The sequence below is a fragment of the Xiphias gladius genome, chromosome 15, assembly GCF_016859285.1.
Source record: "Xiphias gladius isolate SHS-SW01 ecotype Sanya breed wild chromosome 15, ASM1685928v1, whole genome shotgun sequence".
NCBI classification, from domain to species: Eukaryota; Metazoa; Chordata; class Actinopteri; order Istiophoriformes; family Xiphiidae; genus Xiphias; species Xiphias gladius.
In genome coordinates, this window is record NC_053414.1 from 31,756,928 (window position 1) to 31,767,359 (window position 10,432).

The following is a 10,432-nucleotide window of genomic DNA, read 5'->3' on the forward strand; positions in this document are numbered from 1 at the left end:
AAAATGCAGGAATCTACATTTTCCACAATGTACGCAATGGCATCTTTCATTAGACAATGAAACATGTTATCATTACAAAACTCACAGTTTTGTATTGTTTTCTATAATTTGTATAGTATAGTATAGTTTAAGATGTTTGTCTGTTTTCTGCTGCCATTCTAAAAAAAGGAGGTGAATGGAATTTGTTTGGGCTAGTCAAAACACTGACAAATTTGATTTGGAAATATCATCAGCTACATTTCTTTTCAGAAAGCCAAATACTGTGGCTAATCTACATATGGTTAGCTTTCAGATTTCTTCGGTAAAATTTAGTTGCTGTGAAAATGTAGTTAGGTCTGCAAAGACATGTTGCATGAATAAACTCACCCATTCAGTGCTTTGAGCTGCACAAATGAAATTCCATTCGTATCCTCTGTTTTGGTTTTGCAGTCCAACTCTCCGAGGTGAATATCTCACATCTGACTTGAAAGTGTTCCAGTACAACAAGTTGGAAAACCAAAACCAATACCAATTCTAGCCATGTAAGTCATTGTTAGCTTTTGTTAGCCATTATTAGCAATACCAGTTGATAACAATGTATTACGCTTTTTTTTTGCACATACAAACACCGCGGCAACACTTCCACAAATGTTGGACAGTGTTGTGCGTATCACTAATTTAATGAGACACAAATAACACAGAAATGCTAATAAACAGGATATTGCTACAGCTTTCACTTCTGTTGATGCACGGAGCAGCCATCTTGGATTTTGAGGTTGGAGTTGGTCGGGTTCTTCTGACTATCTGACTTAGAATCTGACTCGGAAATTTTGACTTCCCAGTTCAAATCGAACACACCAGTAGTGTAATGGCCTCTCTCTATCTCTCTCCTATCTACCTCTCTCTATTTCTCTCCAGTTGTCTGTCTTCCAGGAGTGCTAGTGTTAAGAAGCCTTACAGAGTTGGCTGGCTGCACCTGGAGAGGGAGTGGCCTAAGGGCTGCTATCCTAGGATTTGTTTTCTGTTGCTGAGCAGCCAGAACACCTTCGACATGGCCTTCAATTTAGATGATTTTTTTTGTTATTTTCCTTTACTTTAACACCTCATTCATCCATACACACTTTACACCACTGATGCCTAACATCCTTATATTCCATTATGAGTTGTTGTGTTTAGTTTAATAAACACCTTTTTTCACCTTTCAGTAGTGTGTGGTGTCGGCGTGTTAGTTGATTTGGGAAGAGATTTGGGAATTATTATCTTTTTTTATACTTCTGAATTTCTATGCCGTGAGCATCCTTACCTCCACTCCACCCACTGAAATTTAGTAATGTCCAATACACAGAACTTTGGTCTTTAACAACAGCCTTCTGCTTACCTTTTACTTTGAGAACTCTTGTGAGTGGTAAGGGGTCCGGAAACTCAGGTTCGGTCCCGCTGAAAGTCTTCAGTCTTCATTCGAATCCTCCTCTTTCAACAAATAACGTCGGAGTCACCAATTTTGACGGCGCATTCGTTGATTTGGGAAGAGAGTCCAGGAAATGAGTTATTTCTCAGTTTAACAATTTATTACAAACCAGAGCATCAAATTTAACATGTACATGGACCTATAATCTATTCAGAAAACCACAGTCTGCAAGCAGTTTGCTGTAGTAGACTTCCTAGAAAAAAGGTGTCTGACTTAGCGCTACACAGGTTTTTCAAAGGGAATCTGCATCTATCTGATTGGTCAAAAACGTTGGGGATGCGCCTTGGCTTAGGCTTAGCGCTCCCTTGGCTGGCGGATAAGTTGGTCCCTCCTTTCTTCCACAGGCTTCCACCAGTCACGAGAGAAAGTGCCCTAAACAGGAAGAAACCCCGCCCTCCCTCATGTGTAGCATGTTCTGAATGTTTTGCTTTTGTCTTATCCATCTGACATGACCCAGTATGGGTGTAGTGCAAGATATTGTTGTATATGATGTTCTCTCGGTATCTATCTCTTTGCACAACAGAAAGAGTTCTTACATGTGTACTCAGATATCACTTTTATGTTTGTGGCATGGTGTCCATCAACTGTCCTCCTTAAGACATTGCCCACGGAATGTCCTGTTTTCATAAGCCAATGCCTTTCAACGTACATACAATAAACTCTGTGTGCAAACAGCATATATCTTTGGTATGCTCTTTATATTCACATGATTAATAAAAACAGCTAAATCTAATAGTGGACACACATTTGTTGCAAGTCTTGAGTCAAGTTTGTAACAAATGTGGAACTCCTTTCCCAAAAGGGATTAGAAACATTGGCGTTTGTTGTTTTAGTTTTTTTTTTTTGTGCATTAGTGTGGCCAGAGCATTTTGTTGACTGTCTAGGTGGGTCAAGGTGGGTCGCCAGCACACTGTTGCGTAGCTGAGTTATTTGGCTGCGTGTTTAAAAAAAGACTAGGGACAGTCAGCTAAATGTTCCACATGGTGGCTGTTGTGCTAGGTTGGGGGGTACACTTTTGTAGGCAGTGTCTATGATTGGCAGGTTAGCTTAGTGTTTTGAATTGTGGTCTTGGGTTTTCATGACTAGTAACATTTTTTGGGTGTTGTGTTTTCTAAGTATTGAGTTAAGAGGCAGTGCAGTTTGGCTACTGGTATTGGTGTGGCCATGTCAGCTGTAGAGGAACTCGTGCAGAATCCAAGTGAAGTTCTACTAGATGCCTGCTCTAAGGATCAGTTGCTAAAAGTGGCATGGCACTTTGAAATCAAAATCACTATTCATGGGTATAAAGACTGCATTTTGGGTATAGTAAAGGAAAGCTTGGTTCAGTTGGGGGTTTTGTCTGCTGTGGTAAAAGGCACTGACAGTCAAGGTGCAGTTACTCCTCTGGTTAGTCTTCCAGTCTGTAAAATTTGTACGGCCTATAGCTGGGGTTAGGGTAGCTCTGACTTGGAATGTGAGGGAAAGGCTCTGAAATGAGAACAGGCCATTCATACAGAGGAACAAGCTGTTGAAATCGAGAGGTTAAAATACAATGTGTGGCTACGTGAGGCTGAGTTACAACAGGAACAAGACTGTCAGTTCTTGATCTGATTAAGGAGGGTTAGATCCTTTCCCTCAACAGTTAAAGAGCTGGAACCTTGTGGGGGTAGTTCTACTAATTTGAATGTCTCTGGTTGCTTGCAATTGGTTCCCAAGTTTTCAGAACAGAAGCCAGATACATATTTCTTGTTCAAGATATTGGCTAAAAACAGGAAGTGGAGTGGTTCTGAGCAGTCCCTGCTACTACAATGTGTTGTTGACTGGGAATGCTCAGGAAGCTTATTTTGCTTTGCCTATAACAGACAGTGAAAACTATCCCGAGGTAAAAATGGCAGTTTTAAAAGCATATGAACTAGTACCTGAGGCTTACCGGCAGAAATTCAGGGCTGCAAAAAGATATGAGAAACAGACCTATGTAGAGTTTGCATGTGATCTGTCCTTTCTGCAGCTGGCCTCTGTGGTTCAGACTTCTGAAGAGTTACTTGACCTAATCTTCTTGGAGCAGTTTGAAGAAACTGCCTGAGTGCATGGCTACTCATTTGAGTGAAAGACTGACTAAAACTTATGCAAATAGCTGTCATAGCAGATGAATATGCCTTGACTCAAAGTATGGGTTGACTCTGGTCAAAGAGATAGAGCTATTGGTGGTCATCAGAAAGGTTCAGGAGGTGAGCTTCCTTCTTTTAAGTCAGGTAAAAATGATAACAAGTTGGATTCAAGTTGGAGTTGTAACTATTGCCTAGGAAGGGGTAATTGGTAAGCTGAGTGTTCAATACTGAAATCAAAGCATCAGGTAAGCACTCTGTAAAACCTGTGGCCCTTTTTGCTCCAACATGGTTGAGTGAGAAGGCTGAAGCTATTGCTGCAGTTCAATAGCACACCAAGTCAACTGTACTAGTGGCTCAAGCCTCCTTGTCTGCCTTTTCCTGAGGACTTTCCACTGTTTTTTTCTTGCATGTGCTGTCACTAGGGTTCAGACTTGTTCGGACAAGAATAAATTAGAAGAGAAAAAGGGTGAAAAAGCAGCAGGAGAACCCTACTCTAATGGAGCTGTGTCAGCAAGTGCGTCCAATGGAACAGATGGAAAGTGTGGCACATGGGTACTTCCTAGAGGAGGGCATGTTGTTGAGAAAATAGTTGCCTCAAGGTGACAAGTTTGTTGTTGATGCCATTTTCCAGATTGAGGTTTCAACTAAATTTAGAGCTTGGATTTTGCGAACTGTTCATCACATGGTGAACAGTCATTTCGGGGTTAAAAAGACATAGAGTTAGGTACATAAGTATTTGGATAGTGACAAAGTTTTTGTTATGTTGCCTATTTACGTCACCACAATGGATATGTAACGAAATCATCAAGATGTGATTGAAGTGTAGACTTTCAGCTTTAATTCAAGGGGTTTAACAAAAATATTGCATTAAGCTATAGCAAAGCCGCCACAGGCAGACCTGGGTCCCCAGCGGGAAAAGACTTTGCACCCACTGCACACAGCAGGAGGTGGAAACTAAGCTGCACTTTTTAACCACTTGCTAACTGTACCAAGGCATCAGAGAGCTACATACAGCAATCTACAAACACAGCCGGAAGATTTGCGAGCTGTTGTGACCAGAAAAGGGCATCCAATTATTCCATTGGATGCTGGTTGTATTCAATCACCTGTTTATTCCTGCATTAACCATTTGCACTGTACTTATCTCTGTACATAGACATACATACTGTACAAACATACAGAACAAGTATCTTTAAATACATTCATTCATTTATAAAAAAAAATGTTACAGGGTTTATATATTTTTCACTTATTTGTATTTATATTTATATTTTTAACTGCAAGTTTACATTTTTCTATTTTATCTTTTACTCATCGCTCTCTCAATATATATATATATATATATATATATATATATATATATATATATATATATATATATATATATTTGTAACATCAAAATCACACTTCTTTTGTTTATATACTTTTTTTTGTTATTTTTATTGTGTTTTAAGTTGTTTTTATTTAACACTTGCTCTGACAATGCTCTTTGTTTCCCATGGCAATAAATTGCCACTGAATTGAATTGAAATAAATTTAATTGAAATCATAGTAAAGTAGGGTTGGAGTGCATAAACCCCTAGCTACAAAGATGAAGGCACATTTGAGAGTTCAGTGGTGCAAGAACCATGGGCACTGGTCTACAGAGATGTGGAAAAAAGCGAAAGTGAGCCATCCTTCACCATATTCTCGACAAGTGGGTAAGTGCATGTGCAGCGTACACCAAGAGAATGGTACAGACCTGAAGGCTTGACCCCTACAGTGAGGGGATCCGGTTTCTCTGTTATGCTATGGGGGGCATTTTGCTGGCATGGATTGGGTCCACTTGTTCCCTTAGAGGGAAAGGTCACTGCAAATCAATATAAAGTTGTTCTGAGTCATCACCTTTATTTTATGATGAAACATTTTTATGCTGGTCTCTTCCAGGATGACAATGTCCCCATCCATAGGGCATGAGGGGTCAATGAATAGTCTGATGAGTGTCAAAATGATGTGAATCATACGCTATGGCCTTAGCAGTCCCCAGGTCTCAACCCAATTGAATACCTACGGGAGATTTTGGAACAAGGTGTTAGAAAGTGCTCTCCACCACCAACATCAAAACACCAAATGAGGGAATATCTTTTGGAAAAATGGTGTTCCATCCCTCCAGTAGAGTTCCAGAGATTTGAAGAATCAATGCCAGGGTGCATTGAAGCTGTTCTGGTGGAACGTGGTGGCCCAGCACCTTACTAAGATACTTTATGTTGTTTTTTCCTTTAAACTGTCACCCGTCTGTATATACGGGGCTTCCCCCCTCCCGTTTTCAACCACTCACAAATACACACCAAATCTGCATCATATTCCATATACATATAAATGACGCCAAATGTTTTTTTAAATAACAGAACACGCCTCAGATTACAAAACTTTTTGTCAATAATGTTTTGATAAATTACCTATCATTAGCTACGTTAGCATAATTGGATATTTCCCACTCACCATACACTGCATGAATACTACTGATTTAAAACACATTATTCCACATTTAAACATAGTAGATACACACAGTAGATATGTAAATAAAACAAAAATACTTCTGCAGTCAAGTTTAGATAGAAGATGTATACATTTGTAGACTTTACAAGCTAAGACATTCCTTCAGTTTAATGTTGCAAAATGATTTAGTAAATATGCTTGAAACAAGCTAGAAAAACTTAGGAATGACCTCACACACAATCTTGCAATTGGATTTGCGAACAGCTGGTGCAAACAACCCAGCTCTCACATAATTTTACCACAATTTGCTTCAGTTAGTGTTTGAATTGAACAATGCATCAAAATTTCTTTCTGCATTGTATAATCCTTAGTTCAAGTTTTTCTTTTTAAAAATTTATTAGTGCAGTGCCCATTCAGAATGTGCCTGTCATGTACTGTATATATTATCAATTTTCTCAGCTGCAACTGTGTGAGTTAACTGGCCAATTGCCTATTTTGCTCCCTTGCATCTCTGTTATCCTTCCTGTATTGCTCAACATGATGTACTATGTACTCAGAGAACATTGGCCGCTCCATTTTCATTAACCCTATCACACTGTCCATACTCACACTGTCACTATCCTCCTTGCTGTCAAATGTGATATGTCTGCATCATGTATATGGCTTTCTGACCTGCTTTCTTGTTTCCCTCTTTAATGCTTTATGATAATCTTCCCTGTCTTTAATCGCACATCTATCATGCTCACCCTCTTGCTTAAACCATCCTAAAACCTCTCTCTCTCTCTTCCTTTTGCCTGCACGCTTATGTAATGTTAAAATGTGTTTCCACCTTTTTACAGCAGGCAGGATCAAAAGTGCCCTCTTTTGGCCAAGGCTGACCTCCAGTTCTCTTATTTCACTTTTTCATGCATTTAGTATCTGTTTTTCATGGCTTGAATGTTGTTTTATTATCAGTTTCACTGGAGTGATTACTCCTTCATCTGCTGCATTCCTTCATATCCTCCCTGTCCTTAAACCCGTGTATCCCTGTCTCACACCACCTGATGCTAACCTTGGTATCTATGGCTCTTTGTCTGATGCTCTTGTCCTAATAAATACTAATATTTTCCCTACTGTCACAACAGTTTTATATTTTCTCTTAGAATCTAACTCCAAGGTCAAGCGCTCTGTTCTGTTGCTTGCTTTATGTGTAATTATATCTCCCCACCTGCCTGTTTCCCACCTAACTCCCACAACTGTTGGTTTCCTCGTCTACACAGCACTATCAGGGATACAGTTTGCAAAGGGAACTTGTTTTATTTTTATGATATTTACACAATTATTTCATGATATTTACATAATATTAATTATAGTTATAATATATTCATTTTTAGTGTCAAACAGAAGCCAGGAACTCGGGGCAAAGGTCCCAAAGTAAGACACACAAGACAGGCTGATGTGGTGAAGGGGTTTTATTATACAAAAATCAGGCTTACAGGTAGACAGACGGATGAACAGTTACGTGAGCTGACAGACAAACCAACAATAATTAACAACAGGATTGTATACACGAGGGACACGAGGGATGACACACATGAACAACATGAAATTCCATCTGTGTCCATGTGTGTGTCCATGTGTGTGTGTCCATGTGTGTGCATGTGTGTGAGGTGAATGTGTGTCTATGCTCGGTGTTAAGGTTATCTATCTATCTAGATCCATTTCACCACCTCAGATTCTCCACACTATGGAACAAAGAATACATGAAAATACCATCAATTAATCCTTTATTTACACTTTAAAAGATGGAGGGCCATATAATATGTCAATTAATTTGAAATTTATTCAAAAAGCTCTAAATTATCAAATGAATTGCAATTTAAGTGGTATACAGCTTTCCCCTTTATTTTCACATTAACATGAAATATTCTACAAATCTACAAAATGGCCTGCCCTTAGGCAGTATTAATTGTTTTTGGCTACTTGGGGCAGTGGAACAAGCTGTAAAAACAACACTGACCTACTATCATCTAATAAAAAGTCATTAGCTGACTATTTAAACATACAGCATTCACAGAGCAATGTTAGCATTTGTATGTTGGTGTGTGTGTGTGTGTGTGTGTGTGTGTGTGTGTGTGTGTGTGTGTGTGTGTGTGTGTGTGTGTGTGTGTGTGTGTGTGTGTGTGTTTGTGTGAGTTTCAGAAACAAGCAAACAAACAAACATAAAAAAAATTAAAACTATCTTTGAATTTTCACCTCAATTAAAAATTTAAGGCCCTTTGAGGGTATAAATTAACGGATTTTCATGTTTCCTGCTCAGTTTAAGGTGATAGTGATTTTGCCCCTCAAACACTCGAACAGGCCGTGCATATAATCCATTAAAAAATACAATTAACATATTAAATTATTTTCCACCAAACAGTCTCTTAAATTCCCACTAAAACACCTTACTTACATAATTATTAATGAGTAAATTAGTGGATTTCATGGTAAAAATATGGATGCTAATGTGGGAAGGGTTCCCCCTTGAGGGTCAGTTTGCCTCTTTTGTTTTGGAAGAAGTCATACCTGCAACAGGTCTGCATGCTCCTCTATCTGGGGGTGACCAAGATAGGGGCAACATTACTTGGTTAACACACTAAATAGGTAATTTAAATCATAATATTAATAAAAAGCACTTTTCACCTACACTGGGACAACCTACATCATCCGACAAGTAAGTGATAATGAATCATTAAGTACTCCATTAGCATTAGATTATTAAAGTCCTGTGACTTGTAATGGTAATACGGTAAATTGAATACAGTATGTGCTAATGATGAGGTAGGTCACATTTATCATAACCAGTGAAAAAGGTACAAGTGTGTGTACTGTGTACAGTGTACAGTGATATAATTTGTTTTATTAGCCTGTGATAAGTTTTTTTGAACATTGTTTTTGCATGGAATAAGGATTGTGGATTTTGACCCTACTTACTAACAGTGGACTGATGGGAAAATGCTGCAGGGCAGTTAAACACTCAAAAATAGAGGTACAAGCAAATGTATATACCTAAACACAACATTTTTACGTACATATGTACCATAACAGGCACATATGAGGGCAAAATGTGTATCTGTTGCTCTATTATAACTGTTTCAAAGTATAATCCAATCGCTATAGTGCACATGCGTACCAGCTCAGTCTGAACTGAAACTACAGTTACCTAAGTCACTCCTAAGTCACCCCACCACTGAAAAGGAATTGTCCAATCACATCTTAGCACTTACCAACCAAAATAAGAGGGATAATCAGTATACTGGTAGTTGAGAGGTCATTTTCTTTGTCTTCCGAAAACCAACAATACAAGAGCAAATTTTTAAAAAATGTATTTAGTTGTTTGTCTGTGAAGATTCTCACTCATCCAGGTAAGTACCCAAGAAGAGTTGAATCAAGGGCAACTGGACTTGGCTGTAGATCTTGAAGACATTTCACCTCTGATCCAAAAGGCTTCTTTTGTTCTGACTCTCTGGTGGGGAATCCAAGGTATCTAATCTCTGTTGGGCCGTTATCGAGGCCATTGATAGCACTTGGTTCATTGGCGCTCCTGGCTATTGTAATGACAATCATTAGAGTTGTTGGAGCCACATGAGTCCAAGTGTTTTGTGGGGTCACAGGTTTTTTTTTTTTTAAAAAGAACAAGAGGATTATGGGGAGCTGCTAATTTATGCAGTTACAAAGAATGGAAAAAATATTTACACCCTAATCTATTCAGCAGAGTTCATAACTGCTTTATAACAATGTAACGCTAACAGCTCTGTTATCAACTCTCTATACACATGTTCAACTCATTCACAGGGAGTGGTTTTAATTACATTTACTCAAGTACCGTGCTTAAGTACAATTTTGAGGTACATGTATTTTACTTGAGTATTTAATTCTGCAGTTATTTGATACCTATACTTACTCGTCATTTTTCAAATTAAGAGTTTATATTAAAAAACATCATATATACTGTAAAATGATTGTAAAGTACAATGCATTATTAAATTAAATCAAAACAGATGAACAAATCTGCCAGAATGACCAAATGAGCAACTCAGAAAAAGTTTACTATTTTGATGAAAGTTATTGATACGTGAGGCACGTCTGTGTAAAAAAAAAACAAATTAACAGAAGTTATTATTTTGCAGCCATGTTTGTGAAATGAATTTTGATATGTTTGATACTTCCACTTTTTGGTAGGTTAGATTGGTGCAGCTAATACAAAATATCATTTTGTTAAATGATCTGTCTGTCTCATTATTGCATTAAAAATTCTTAGGCTATGGGAAACAAGCTATAGCTGCATTTCCCCTGACACCAGACAGTTTGACAATTCTTGATTTGTTTTTATGATGATATCCTTTTTTGTGACTGAGTCTGCAGTGACAACTCTTCCTCCCTTAAACAAGATTATATC